Source organism: Coenobita brevimanus, chromosome 56 (assembly GCF_032717465.1).
Source record: "Coenobita brevimanus isolate Jiangsu-jjx chromosome 56, ASM3271746v2, whole genome shotgun sequence".
Lineage (NCBI taxonomy): Eukaryota > Metazoa > Arthropoda > Malacostraca > Decapoda > Coenobitidae > Coenobita > Coenobita brevimanus.
In genome coordinates, this window is record NC_137009.1 from 4,014,748 (window position 1) to 4,030,910 (window position 16,163).

The 16,163-nt window shown below is 39.9% G+C and overlaps 1 pseudogene across 1 annotated transcript in view; it reads right to left on the bottom strand.

Moving 5' to 3' along the window:
* Nucleotides 1–7,571: 7,571 nt before the first annotated feature.
* The window catches only part of LOC145401760 (UDP-glycosyltransferase UGT5-like), a 150,093-nt pseudogene continuing 141,501 nt past the window's right edge, over nt 7,572–16,163 (bottom strand). Inside the window, exons 8-9 of the transcript XR_013897662.1 lie at nt 7,991–8,123; nt 7,572–7,850 (exon numbers count right to left, since the gene is read on the bottom strand). The product of XR_013897662.1 is annotated as a UDP-glycosyltransferase UGT5-like (transcript). The remainder of the gene's footprint in view (nt 7,851–7,990; nt 8,124–16,163) is intronic.

Sequence of the window (16,163 nt, forward strand, 5' to 3'; positions counted from 1 at the left end):
GCATCTCACTTGGCCGTCACAGGGGGAAGGGCGGATGGTGGGGGTTTTTGTCTCCTCCCTCTTGGGTAGTTTAGTTCTGACAGAAAATTGTATAGGAGAGTATGCTTCTTTAATCTCTGTGTTACTGACAATATTACTACACTACTGCTGCTACTACTTCTACTCACCAAAATAACTTGCACAAAATAAAATAAAATGCCATTTTGATTACAATGGGTTTTACAATGTACAACTAGTCCAAAATCCTTTCAAATTAAAAAACATGGTAGTACTGGAAAAAAAAAAAAAAAAAAAAAAGATTAGCAATATATATGCTGTAAGGCATATTTAATTAACCTAATGAAAATATCACATACTGTATATGTAGCTCACTCGAAGCAATCATTATGTAACAGTTATTAGATGTCCGTTTTTCAGATACTCAGAGAGGCTATTAACTTACACAATTTCGACAACCAGTACTGAACAGAGAATACTTCACAATAAAATGTAAATGATACAATGAAGCAGCTTGCATAAAAAAAACAATAATAATAATAATAATAATAATAAATAAAATAATAAAGTAGATTTACTAAAATTTTTCCGATATATGTCTCGGAATACCTTAATTTTCTATTTTATTACTGTAATTGACCAAAAACTTTTATACAAACTCGTCCATATTGATATTTGTGGTTCTTGGTTGTTTAGTTCCCAGCACAGCGGCATCATTAAGTTGTGAGCTGGGTGGAGGGACGTCAGAGATATTTGGGAAGCGTAATCCTCCCCTCCCCCTCTCCGATACCTATGCTACTGCACTTAGGAGTTGCTTCTGACCATCCACCTTCACTGAACTTTTATTGTGTTTCGGTAACATAAGGAGCAGACCAGCATACACGTACTTTATGTACATTTTCCTCTAACTGTCTACACCAAACTCTATGCACATTTCACATGATGCTTCCTGATTCAAAATTTGCAATGATAATGGGTCAACACAGCCTCGAAATCCCCAGAAAGAAGGAGGCGGAGCCATAAATGCCCCCACAATCCGCCCCTCTTCTAGTGATAACGAAGTGAGATGTACTGGATCATTGAATCACTGTTCATTTCTTCAACATTTGTTGCTGAATCTCACCTCTCTTCCTCTAAACCTCTTCCTTCTCTTCCTTACTGAGACTTAAGATGTCTGATGCAACTGATGGTAAAGCCTTCTTCGTATCCTCTAACTTTATACTCATTTAAAGGCGAAGGTGGCTGTTGCATTAAGTAAAAACTATATATCTTGCTCTTGTGTTCCTAAACTTGAATCCTGCGAATTCTCTGCATTCTAGCTTTGGCTATCTTGTCATTCTTTGACTAAATATTTATATGATGTGAAATTATTCTTTATTCAGTAGATTATGAGATTTTTTAAAAAATAAAGTTCTAAGATGATATATATTTTTTAAATTTCTCCTTTCTCTGAACTCTCCATACAAGGTGCATGCAATGTTCACTGCTAGCTCTGGCTCTCCTCTGAATTCAGTTACCCAACTGGTGAACAAACCTGCATCTTTTCTATCATTAATGACCGAGAGCAGCTAGTACAGTACCCTACAAGTACCCTAACTACCTTAGGGAAAGCTCTAACATACTTGACAATTTTCTTACAACTAATTTGCCAGCTTATTCTTCTAATTTTTTCTCTCATGCTGGGCTCCTTTGGTCACAGTTTTATAATGTTAACCTGTAACTGCTCCAGTAGGGCCTGTAGACCCTACCAGGAAGCAGTGGCTATTGCACTTTTAAGCTGCTGTTTGGGGGACTCCCAAGTAATAGTTCTTTGATAGTTATTTTCCTACAATGATTATTGCTTTGAAATCCGATAGCCATCACCGCGTTTGTCACACACTACAGTGGTTATTCTGTCGAGCATGGAAGGATACATTCATTTCTTTTTTTTCCTGACTGATGAAAAAAGTTGTAACTTCCATTGCTCAAATATTCACAACAAGGAGGAAACCTACAAAAGGAACCAGTACAAACACACCCCTGAATCGCGTCTCTTTTTATGTTTCTGTCAGGAATCATGCTTATTTCTTCTTTGCTGTTCTTAGGAAAAATTCTCTGGACTCTATAGCCCAAATTCATCCCGCTGATTTGCACATTACCAAAACTCATTCAAATAAATATATTTCATACACCTTCGCTCCTCTTTTCCATTCTAATGGTTCTGTTGCTGTTTCTTCTACTGAAAATGCAGAACTCTCCTCCTAGACTCTGTCCTCCACTTCTACATTGGATGATTCTGATGCTATTCCTCCAGCTTCTCTCCCCTCTGCCTTCCTAAAGACTGACATTGTAATTACTTCAGTTGATATACTTTCTACACTCACTGGCTTCAATAATATCAAGGCGTACGGGCCTGTTCTGTTGATCCTGTTGTGCTGAAGAATTATGCTTTTGTACTTACTCCCTAACCAGGTAAGCCTTTGATCCTCTCTGTTGACTTGTACCTTTCCTTCTTGCTGGAAAATTCTCATTCAACCTGTCTTGAAGAACGGTGACCATTCTCAGCCCTCTAACGATCGCTCAATTGCTTTAACATCCTCGATTTCTAAAGATTTCGTCTCTGTTGTCAAGAAAAAGAAGTAAATAAAGCACCTTTCCTCTCGCAACCTTCCCGTCGCCAGTATGTGTTCCACCAGTGACACTGCACTGGTGATCTTCTCACCTTCCTTTTTGAAAGCTTATCATCCTACTTTCGTGAACTGCCTAGTAATTGCACATGACATCTCAAACGTTTGCAGTCGAGTCTGTCATGAATCCTTTATGGTCAATCTGGTTTTTTACGGTTTCTAGCCTTCTGTCTGAGCTTTCATCTACATCATCCTTTTTGGTTGTTCTGTACCTCTTGCAGACAAACACTGATCTTCTTCTACAGTTGTCATTAGTGGTGTTTCTCAGTGTTCTGTCCTCTCACCAGTTCTCTTCCTTCTACCAAAAGTGACCTATCCTTTCACTGGATAACTTTATCCATCACTCTCATGTCCACTTGTCATAGCGTCCATCACAACAGTTTCTTCAACAAACATGGGATGCCACACCTAATGACTGACTTGACTCATATGTCTGACTGGGGGTATAAATAACTTCATTTGTGTTAATGCATAATAAACTCAATTCCTACATCATTTGACTCGCCTAAAATTTTACACAGGAGTATCGTTGAATATTCATCAACTTTCAACTCAGTCCTACATCATCTTTTAACATTTTGGAGGCTTCGTTCTCTTGGGAATTTTCACAGAGATTTCATTTTACCTTTTCTGCAAAATTTGGATCCAAGTGGCTGGGTGTGGTAAGGTGACTGCATGCTTTCTTTACCTCAGCACAGCTCTTGCTTTTTACAAGGGTTATATTAGCCCCTGTGTGGATTCCAACTCTCATGTGTGGAGAGAGGACTCTCCACATAGGCTACAGCTCTTCTCAACAGGGTGGAGTCAAGGGTTTTCGTCTCATTAACTCCTCCTCTTAATGACTCCCTTCATCCTCTATTCTTCGCCAAACTGTACTGCTGCATCTTTATCTCGTCTATCGCGGTCTCAATGATCACTGCAACTCTAAAGTGTCTGCTTGTTTCTCTTCTTATTTATAGCGGATGCATAGCACAGGTCTGGCTGCAAACTCACCCCTATTTTCTGTCCAACTCTCTCGTGCAGTTTTTAGGAGATACTTCTAGCCCATCATGTATGCAACATGTCAACATTGGGAATGTCTTCCTTTGTCTGTATTTCCTTCTGCCTATGACCTACAATTTTTAGGGCGATGTGTCCAGAGTTCTAGCAATGAATGGATCTTGAATGTTTTTTTTTTTCTTTTCTCTTGAAGGAACATTTTTGTTGGCTTCCAGCCTTTGGCTTTTTCCTCCTTGCTTAAGAAACGTACCTCATTTATATTTAGTTCTTTCTATTGAACTTGTTCTTTTCTTGTCTTCAGTAGCAGTTACATGTTCCGTGACTTTGAGCTGGAAAGATTAAGCATATATTCGGTAATAAATAATTCCTGGTTTATAGGGGGTTTTCTCCGTCGCTCTGGTTAGGAGGATGAAAATTAGACAAATATATAAATAAATTGGAACAATGTTGTGAAGAGGTAAACATAAAGTCTGAACCTGGTGCAGCCACATGGCCGATAAAAAATCTTATAAATATTTTTCAATATACATAGGCAATATTAGGACAAGGGAAGAGTAACAATGCTGCCAATGGCTGAAATGATCAGGACTGTTGTGGCCTATCCTGAGGTTCAGCCATGCTTTGGCCCCCAAACAAGTAACGAAAAATTTTATGTTTCCAGTTTTAGCTATTCATACTACGCCAAGTAAATAAATGAATTATTACTGTGCTTCAGAATAAACAAAATGAAGTATAGACAATAATGTAATAAACTACTATTGACACTTATTACAAACTAGTAAAAATCAAATGTATATCCTGGTTATTATGTATATATCTACAATATATTATGGAGTACAGAGTCTCGGTGTACACAGACCAATAACTTTTCTACCAAGTCTCCTGTTCACAGGTCATTTAGGTAGTAAGAAACTCACAGCCAGTCTAGTTCAGCACGGTTGTGCGGTCAAGAAGTACAATATTTCTCTTTTATATGCAGGGTAATTTCATGCCTGTACTGTCTAATATTCATATGGAATTGTCTTATAACTATAAATACCACTAATGCTTTCTTAACCTGCTTTTGCGGGGGGGGGGCTAAAACCTCCGTTTTTTATGAGAAACATCGAAAATTCAGAGAGAAAATGTTCACCCGAGCTTAGAAATGCCCAATACAGGTGACCCTACCCTCACTTGGTACCATGTTCTCTTGAGCCAGGCTCCAGAGAAAACGTTTTTTATGGGAGGGGCAACTATTCCAAACCACTCAAAATAGGAAGATATTTATTTATTTGGTACGAATTTATATGTAGTACAAGAGTATATTGGTTTTCACACAATATTATAGGCAATATAAGCGTTGTTTCACTCACCAGATACATCAACATAGCGCACCCTCTTTGGCGACGTTACCTGCTCATCACTTCTGAACGTTTCTTCCTATAATGCCACGTAAACTTTGTCCTCCATATTGTCATCGATTGGGGAATCACTCTCACCTCGAACTTCGTACCGTGGCGCAACATGTCTTTACTGGCCAGGTCACTGGTAACACGTGAGTTGCTGAGACAATGGCGTGCAGGGGTGGGGAGGCCACTCAAGGTAAGGCATAGAGCTCACCTGGACTCAGGAAGAGGAAGGTACGCATCTGCGTACCAAAAATCACGCGCAAAATTTTAGAATGTGCAAATGATTGGCCTCGCAATTGCAAAACCTCTGGATACATAATCGCGTGCCACCGTGACAAAACATGGAGATGTACCCATATGTCAACGGGATGCCTCAGATTAAGCGCCTCCTATAGATAGCAGTAGTTTCAAAATCCTGGTTCTACCTGTGTGAACAAATAATAAATTTTGTGTTTCCAAGGCTAGATATTAATTATAAAGCCACCTACATCAGTGGTACGTAGTAAAACATCCTAAAACAGCTACACTACCAGCATCATGCATCATGGCATATTACAAGAACTATTGTACTACATCACAGTTCATACCATGGCATATCTAAAGTAGGGCAGCGGAGGTGTGCAGCTCCCTTATGCCTCATGACATATTCCACCCAGAACACAGCCACCTCACTGGGATGATGAGGTTGGTCCTTCATCACCGCAGATTGGTGCGCTACCCGTGCTTTGAACCTGAGGATAAAGTATATAAGTATTAAACAGTGGCAACGCTATGCTGTTGCAATCCTCCATCTGACCAAGCACATACCCCCGACCTCCCTGCACACCTAACCAAGTGCACCTTTTCTTTTAAAGGTGGGTATAAGGAGAACGCCTTGAGGACACATAACCTCAACCTTTTAGATTCCTTGTGCAGGTCATATTAAAATCTCGGGAATTTTTTTTTTTTTTTTTACTTTTTCCTTATTTTCAAAAAATTACTTAAGATACAACATTCTACCTATCAAAAGGCAGTATATATATATATATATATATATATATATATATATATATATATATATATATATATATATATATATATATATATATATATATATATATATATATATATATTTTAATCGAGGTGTAGATGCACTTGGCAGGTTGGTGATGACTGGCTGAATGCAACATGTCCAAATAACATCATTGTATTTAAAATAATTACCTGTAATTACTGAATACTGGTAATTATTTCAATTACATTGATGTTATTCGGACATGTTCCATTCAGCCATTCATCACCAACCTGTCAAGTGCATCTTCACCTCGACTTAAAAAAAAAAAGAAACTGAGTATAGTTCACAGTAAGAAAGAAATATACATAAGAACTATGTGAAATTTCATAACTGTACAGTGAATACTGTCCGAGATCTGGCCCGGAAACGAAATCTCTATGCCCGGCCATCCTCCCTGCCACCCAACTCTATGGCCGGACATCTGTTGTTCCCAGTGATAACAACACCCTCCTCTGACTATGTCAGGTGGAGGTAAAAACTATAAAACAGCACTTGAGGGAAGTACATGATGATATTTACTGAGGTTATCACAAAGCAATTTTACTCAGGTACAGGACGCTTGCATCAAGTATCGTATTAAGAGTAGCAGAGGTATGTCCAATACTGTGGTACATAAATGAAGTTTAATGATTGACACAGGCTTTGGCCATCAGCTGTAGAGATCATGAAATCTGTATTTAAAAAAGAGCTTGCCACTGAACCCTCGTGTGTAACTGGTGCTGAAATTTGAAGAAAAATGCAGCACCTGCATGAGTTTTATGTGTTGTAAAGGGTGCTAAAGCCAGATCCACAACAGGATGGAAATTTTTCCTCTTCCTAATGGCTTAAAGATACAGAAACCATTTGTACTTCAATCACCTTTGTTTCTGCCATCGAGGAGAGGAGAATGAAACAGAACTGTTTCGCCTTTGAATTATATACTGAAAAACATAAAAGCGCATAACTTTCACTGCAGCTTGATATGAGAGAAACAGAATACTGACAATTATGAAAATTAAACTTAGGCCATACTATGCTGTCACAACCCTCCAATAGACCAAGCACCTACAGCCCCACCTCCCTGCACACTTAACCAAGCGCATAACGGCCCTCACTTACCCCCCACCCCAATCTTTTCTTTTAAAAGTGGGCATACAGAGAACGCCTAGAAAACACAACCTGGACCCATCAGATTCCTTGCACAGATCACATTGAAATCTATGGAAAAATTTGTTTGTTTTTACTTTTTTAATATTCCCACCCAAAAACAAAAACAAAATAAGATACAGCATTCTACCTATCTAAATGCACCAGTTCACTATAAGACACATAACTATGTGAAACTTCATGACAATAATTAGTACATTTCATGACCCTATAATGAATACTTTCTGAGTTCTGGCCCGGAGATCTCTATGCCCAGTCAGCCGCCCAGCTGCCCGGTTCCACGGACTGACACCTATTGATCGCAGTGATAACAATACCCTCCTCTGACTTTTTCGGATGGAGGGTAAAAATTCACTACAGAAGAGTATTAAGAAACTTACTCATTGTTTCCCATTACAAACTGTATTTTCTCCTTCAGTGTGTCTGGCGTGAGGTCGTCCCAGAGCAACACACTACCCCAGCCGTCACTCTCTACTTCCCTCATGTTGGTCTCCTGGTCTCCAAACACAGGCATTCCCAGGACCGGCACCCCATGGTACATGGATTCCATAGTGCTGTGCAGTCCCCCGTGAGTGATGAACAATTGCAGCCGAGAGTCACCTAGGAAAATGGTCATTAAAGCTTGCTTGTATATTTGTATATAAAAAATTACATCGTAACTAACAGAATGCCAAGGCAAGACAGATCAACAGTGGTTATAACACTAACCTTAATTAGAACAAAGGGCTATGAGTTCGTACCAAGAATATCCTGCTGGGGGAGCCATTTGCCAAGCCGAACATTGGGGGAAGGTCCTCCATTGTGTCCTTGTCCCACTTCCACAGGACTCTCTGTTTCAGTGACCCGAACACGTCTACCAGGGTCTTCCGATATCTAGCCAAACACAGTAGAAATACAGCTATTTCTCAGCCTAACAAACAGTGTAAAGGATAATATTGTACTAAATGTATGCCAGCTCTATCTGGTACTCGCCTGAATCAAGTTTCCATGAATATTCAACTGAATATGTATTACGTTATTACCATTCCTTCTGTCTGTGCCCAATGTACTTTATTCTGCTTAAATGAGAGCAGTCAGACTTTAGTACTCAAAACCTCTTTAATGTTCTTTGTCAGACGATTGCAGGAGAAGTATTTGGCTAGGGATAAGAAACTTTTTTCATTTTTATGGATTAGGAAATAATTTTCATAGAGTCCAAATGGAAGTGTTATGCAACAAATGAGACAGCTGAGGGCTTAGATATGTATTATTGTGATGGTGACAGATGTATGCGAATGTTAAAACTATCAATAAAGTCAGTGGAACTTACAGCAAGATGTCTGCATTTAACACTTGCAGCCTCATGAACGCTTCTGTGTCTGGATTTTCGTCCATATTAAGGGCAAAATTTGCAGTGATTGCAGTTTTGTAGCTTTGAATTTCTATCAGTTACGTAGTCTGTTTGCAGTAACACTCTGTAGGTGCTGCAGAATCGGAACCAGGTGTGTGCCATGAATGTAGGATTCAAATCCCTTCAAGTTTGTGGTCTAATCTGTTGTTGACTTTGGGTTCTTATGTGAATACACAGGATACGGCTGGTCATGACTAAAAGTGTAAAGGCTGGGATACATCAGGGATCAGCCCTAAACCCATGGCTGTTCATAATGGTCACTGACTTATTATCACGAGATATGAAGGAGAGGTGCCCATGGGAACTTTTATAAGCAGATAATCTAGTGCTGATGGAAATTAGTGTAAAAGAATGTAATGAGGAATTCCAAAAGTGAAGAGAAAATACGAAACCTAAGGTCCCATAGTGTAAAAAAGGAAATCAATGAGTGATATTTGGGGTGGTTTCGGACTTGGGTAAATTGTCTCTTTTTGTGTGCAGTTTGGGTATGGGTAGGAGTATCTGTAGTACATTACATACTGGATGAAAACACTGGGTAAACAAGAGATGTAGAGAAGTGAGAGATAACTTGAGACTCTTGGTAGTTTTTCTGTGTAGCAGATGTTGCGGCGTTGCCAGACCACTCGAGGCTTCACCAATAAGATCCGTTGTAACAGATAAGTCACTGGAAATTGCTGACAAATTTTGCTACCTTACTGATGCCAACATTGCTAGGGACGATGTCGAAAAATCTACTATTGCAAGGGTGAGGAGGGTATGGAAAGATTCAAATGACAGCGACTCATGCTGACTCTCGAGTGATTTCAATATCCAGAAAAAGGGAAAACGTTTCGTACCTGCGACAGGCATCATGTTGTAAGACAATGAAACATAGTGTGATGGAGGAAGCTGCAGGGAGATTGAAACGAAAAGACGTACGAATGACTCAATAAATATGAAGAGTAAAGGTAACTGATGAGGGTATCATCAGAAGAATGAAGATGACGGCTGGGAGTGGAAAGCATCATAAAGGAAGTAGAAAGGAATGATCTATGCGAGTTTGGTGTGGGTGTGTACATGGACTGAGATACTAAGCCACTGAAGGTGAGGTAGTCTGGGGAAGGCACTGAAGAAGTTTGTGTGTGCTGACCACAGAGCTAGAGGTATTACTAGAAAGCAGGAGTGAAACAGCAGAATGTGGCAGTGCTATACAGTGAATATCAAACCCACAAAACATGTAATGAAGACGTTAAAATTACAACAAAATAATAATAATAATAATAATAATAATAATAATAACAATGATAAGGTCTGCAGAAGTTCAACCCTTCCTCCACGTGGCACTGACTGGGCAATGCTGGTATGGCAAGCCAGCGATACATAAGGTCAAAGGGGATCTTATAGTCAGACACAATGATGCCAATACAGCCAACCAGATCATCATACTTCGTCGGTCGTTCCGCGGGTCAACAAGACCCGTGATCTCCAGTGAGGGACCAGGCTGGGATCGAAAACTGTGCTACAGGAAAACTCTTCCCACCATGTACTGGAGGAAACCACACCGAAGAGAATCCTTACAGAGGTCTTCATGTACACCCGCGGACATATGAACCTCCTACACATCATGTAGCTGGTTGGTGATACCTGGTAACCTGCCGTCGTAAAGGGTAGAATTCTATGATTGAAGTTCGTCACGTGTAATGAAGATCCTCGTCGGCTGCTGTATTTTTTGGTGGTTATTATAGAAAAAAATAATAGTCGTCGACAAATATGTATGCCCATTTGTTTAATAATTATTCCTAGTAATACTCTTTACAATATTTTGGCTTTAAAGGGGTGATAGAGTTTCATTAGAAAGAAAATAAATTATGCCAGATTTGGCAGAATCATACTCCCAGGCTTACCATTCGATATCGTAAAGCCAGCAGGAATGTAATATTTGTTCATTGGAATTCAATAGGTTTTGATGAATGTTTCCTTCACATATATGTAGATTAGTACATTTTTTTGTTAAAGAAACGGCTGCCATAAAATATTGATGGTACCTCACTGGAATTAAACAGTGACAACAGTTTACCATCCTGCTTTAGCACCTCTTCACCCCACCTTGTCGGAGGCCAGTCGAGTCAGGGTGATCAACTGTTCCATCCCACATCACTTAGACATGCGGTACACGTAAATCTTAACACTAAATTTATTAGTTAGCGACCTCATTATGTCTCCCACAATACAAAGAATTCTACTGTGAGGTGTAAGGCTAGCAGATGAAACCTTGCCTGGGCAGTCTTTAAAAATGTGATACATCTCCATGCAATATTACTATTACAGTCTGTTTCATATGAAAGAGGGAAAGTTTGATGGAAAGTAATACCAATGATTCCCCGAGCGATAAAATGTAATCACTAATTCTTTACTTTCACTGCAGTGTGTCATGTAAAGACAAAAATAAAGTGATCGGTTCATCAACCCACAACCCGTCACCTTAAAACTTGTCGCATTAAAATAAATTTGATATATAACTACCATGCATGGGGCTCATATATGTAGCTATTGGTGAAAATTACCATATCAATTGATATTACTCCCTTTCATATTATGTCTGAAAGTACCACAATCATCATCAATAATGCCAACTTCCTAAGTGTCAGATATCCGTATTAATTCCTCACATTTCCTCTCTTGTCAATTTCCTGTTATAAACTATTTCCCACCTCCCTCTGCTTGCTTCTGTGACTGTCCCGTTCTCTGTGTATGAGGCGTCACACGTTTTTGGTGTATGTACATGACCATAAATATTTTTAAACTGATGTCCATGATTGTTCTATCTGCATGGAAGAGTAACCCAAAAAACATCAAGGAACAAATGTTTTCATTATCATTTGTTTTTCACAGAATAGAAAAACACCGTATTAAGTACGATTTCACAGCATCTTATCGTAATATTAGTCACTCACACCACTAGCACTTTATCATCTACTCTCCCACATACTATGGTGACCCGTCGTGCTTACCCTTCTTATCACCTCCCACCACTCCTTGAAACCCTGACTAACAGTCTTTCACCACTAATTCATGCTATAATCCCGCGATAGATGTTCTATGTAACCATAAATAATACTGTATAAAGCCTATAACAGTTTCTTCCTTGTCTCAAGAAGCAAGGATGATGGCTCTTTATATTTTAATTTGTGTGTTATGAAGGATGCCTCAGTGTCCGCACCATACTAAATATCAGGGAAGGTATACATCACAATTGCCAGCTTTCAGCATGTGTCGTTAAAGATTCTTCTCGTAGTATACATAACATGATTGAGAGATTATAATACCTGCGTTAACAAGAACGGAAAGCATGATGGTAAAATTTGTGAGTTTATGGTGACTGTGAACTGAGGTAATGAGGAAGCAGACACATTGATGGTTCGGCAGTTGGCGTTATTGATGATTCTGATGCTTAAAAAATATGAATTGGAGTAATATCAATCGATATGATAATTTTATTCACCAACAGCTAAAGATATCATGAACTAAATGCATGGGAGTCATAAATCGAATTATTTTTAGTGTGACAAATTTTAAGGTAATGGGTTGCGGGGTCATTAAAAAATCACTTTAGTTTCATCTAAACATATCTTTCATCCGACACATGTCAGTGGACGTAACGACTTAGTGTTTATATTTTATCGTTTGGAAAATCGCTGGTGTTGCTTTCTATCAAATATTCCCTGTTTCATATCAAACAAACTGTAATAGTAATATTGCAATGAGATGTACCACCGTTATAGAGGGGTCAGTGTTTCATCTGCTAGCCTTACACCTCACAGTAACATTCTCTCCATTATGGAGGACATAACGAGGTCGCTAACCAATAAAATTAGTGGTAATATAACAGTGTATCGTATGTTTAGGTGATATGGGATGGAACCAGGGCCGAATTTACCCACTTGTGGGCCCCAGGCCAAACTAATTAGTAGTCCCTCAGGTTTATAGAAATGTTTGCATGTTTCAATAATCAATAGAGAGAGAGAGAGAGAGAGAGAGAGAGATTATCATAATAATTTCAGCACAGTGTAACACATTATTACTTTTAATCAAATTAGTCCCACCAGTTGGCTATGGTCCACCGGTTGAAGACCACTGCAGGCCAATACTTACTGTACAGGGGCCCCAAACTCCTGGCCCTATACTTACTGTACAGGGGCCCCATATTCCGGGCCCTATACTTACTGTACAGGGGCCCCAAACTCCTGGCCTTATACTTATTGTACAGGGGCTCCATACTCGGGGCCCTGTACTTATTGTACAGGGGCCCCAAACTCCTGGTTCTATACTTATTGTACAGGGGCCCAATATTCCGGGCCATATACTTACTGTACAGGGGCCCTTATGGTTGTGAATATATTATATAATGAAAATACTCGGTGAACACTTGAAAAAAAAAAAAAAAAAAGTTATACGCTGGCACACTGCACGACAAATTAGTTTCAGTGGACCCTCAGATACCGGTGGGCCCTAGGCCAATGGCCTATTGGTAAACCCGGCCCTAGATGAAACAACTGGTCACCCTAACTCAACTGGCCTTCGACTTAGTGTGGCTAAGAGATGGCAATGCAGGATGGTAGATTATTGTCACTGTATAATTCCAATGAGTTACCTGCGATATATTATGTCAGCCATTGCTTTAAAAATAAAACTGTTAATTTACGTAATCTACATATATGTGAAGAACACATTCATCGAAGCCTCGTAAATTCTAATGAACAAGTATTATATTCATGACGGCTTCACGATACCTGGGAGTAAGGTGCTGCCAAACCTGGTATGTTTTCTTTCTAATAAAATTCTATCACTCTTTTAGGATAAAAAGCTTGTAAGGAACACTAGTAAGAATACTTATTTAATATAAATGTGCATATAGATAGATAGATAGATAGATAGACAGATAGATAGATAGATATATTTGTCGACGATTATTCCTTTTTCCATTCTAACCACACCAAAAATTACAGCAGCCAATCAGGATCACCGTTACAAGTGACGAAGCTCATTCGCAGAATTGTACGCTTGACTACGGCAGGTTACCAAGTATCGCCAACCAGCCATTTGACATGTTGCAGGTTCATATGACAGCAAATGTATACATACTAAAACCCCCCAGAAAGGAGCAAGACTGTATTGGTCAAGGGAAGGCTACAAAGATGTCATGGAAGCATTCTTACTTTCTTCACTACACCCAACAGCGTTATCAACAACCGAAGCTGTGTACAACATCTGGTGAGAACAATAGCTCACATGCAGAAACTGGCAAATGTCAGGCATGACATCGTCAAGAACAATCGAGTGACAGAAAATTAACTTATTATCATCCAGAAAGAGATCAAGGAGAACGTACCTAATGCCAACACTGAGAAAATAAACATCAACAGACCAGTGAGGCACTAGCAGCTGAAGGGAAGAAATACAAATCAACAGTGCTGACCCTTCCTAGACAATGCACTAAACAGAGACAGTCCAAGAGGAAAACAGAAATAAAGCAGCATAGATGACGGCAAGCATCCGGCAGAGATGTGAAATCTTGAAGGAAATGCCCATTAAAGAACGACCACCAATCACAAGGATAAAGAATGGTGGCCAGTTCAAAGAATCCATCAGACTCGCAAACGAAGCCATCCAGACAAACAAGGATGCAATCGCAAGAGGAATGACCTTACAGAAATCCACCAGGTAATACACACAGCTACTTCAGCCATTGCAGACACAGTAGTGGAAAGCCCAAGAAAACAACAAAAAGGGAACAGAAAACAACCATCTTGGAAGGAGAAAATTGAGAGGGAGATAAGGAAACTATGGGGAGAACTGTCTCCTGGGCAAAACTGATTTAACATCAAGAGGAAAAGGAAACAGGTGGAACTAAAGTTCAAAGTCAAACAGTCAAGGAGGTGCTGAAACAGCAGATTCAAAGAAAGGCACAAAGACTCAGGAGATTTAACACAAAAGACAAATTCTTTAGTCAAAACAGTGTCTTCAAAGCAGATGCTAAGAAAATCTATCGTGAACTTGGCAAGACGACAAATGTTAATGAGCCACCTGCCATCAAGGATGTTGAAGACATCTGGGGTAAGATCCGGGAGTGCGATAAAAGACACACAGAGGGAGCTACTTGGGTCCAGCAACAACAGGACCAAGACAAAGACACAGAGAATCAAGAATGGTCAGACATTTTACCACAGAGACCACTGCTGCCATCAACAAGACCAGCAACTGGAAATCGCCGGGGGTAGATGGAATTGCTAGCTTCTGGATCAAGAATCTGAACAGTATCCACAAAGACCTCACATGAGCCTACAGTGACATTGTAAAGATTTCAGAGAAATGCCCCGAGTGGCTCACACAGGGAATCATGTGCCTGCTCCCAAAGACAGATGAGACACAGATCCATCACCTGCCTTCCAGCAGTGTTCAAAATACAGTACTTACTTCCATCATCACCGAGAGGACCTACAGCTTCCTTGACAAAAACAGCTTGCTACCACCACAAGAGAGGGAATGTAGGAAAAGAACGAATGGATGCAAGGACCAGCTGCTTATCAACAAAGCCATATTAGAAGGAGCCAGGTCAGTGAAAAAGAACTTAACAGCATGGACTGAGAGGAATGCATTTGGTAGTGTGCCACATATTTGGACAGAAAAGAGCCTTGTGGCTAATTGAGTCTGCCAGATAACTGCTTAATTCATCGCAGAAAGCATGGACAACTGGAAAACAAAAAATCCCCATCATGAAAATGGGACATTAACATCGAGACCAATCAAAATCAGGAGTGGGATATTCCAAGGGGAATCGCTATCACCACTCCTCTTTTGCCTCGTGCTGGTTCCACTCAGCAAGCTACTGAACAGCAGCAGTTATGTAAACGAATCACAGAATGGCAGGCTGAACCACCAGTTCTATATGGACGACCTCAAAACGATGACAGCCAGCAGAAGGGTCTGATCACCATCGTCAAGACTTTCAGTGAAAACATGAAGATGGAGGTTGGATTGGACAAATGTTCCAAACCTCTCTTTAAGAGAGGAAAACTGATGAAAACAACCGATTTAAACCTTGACATTGACACCAGGATCAAGGAGCTGGAACATGACTCATACAAGTACTTATGAGTTACTGGAGAAGATGGCGTACAACAATCAGACGTGAAGAAGATCCGTGAAGAGTAGTACAAGAGGATGTGCATGGTACTGAAGAATGAACTCAATGCAGCCAAGAGATCTGAAGCTACAAACACCCTAGCGATACCTGTAGTGACGTACTGCTTCAAATTGATAAACTGGAGACTAAATAACATCAAGAGACTAGACACCAAGAAAAAAAAGATGCTCACCATGGAGAAGGTGCACCACCCATAATCAAATGTTGACAGGCTTTATCTACGAAGAGCTTCTGGAGGACGATGCCTGATGCAGCTCGAAATTTTCTTCAAAATTACCACCATAGGGTTTGATGCATACCTTAAACACCAGAGGACCTTCTCCTGCAAATAACAAAACAT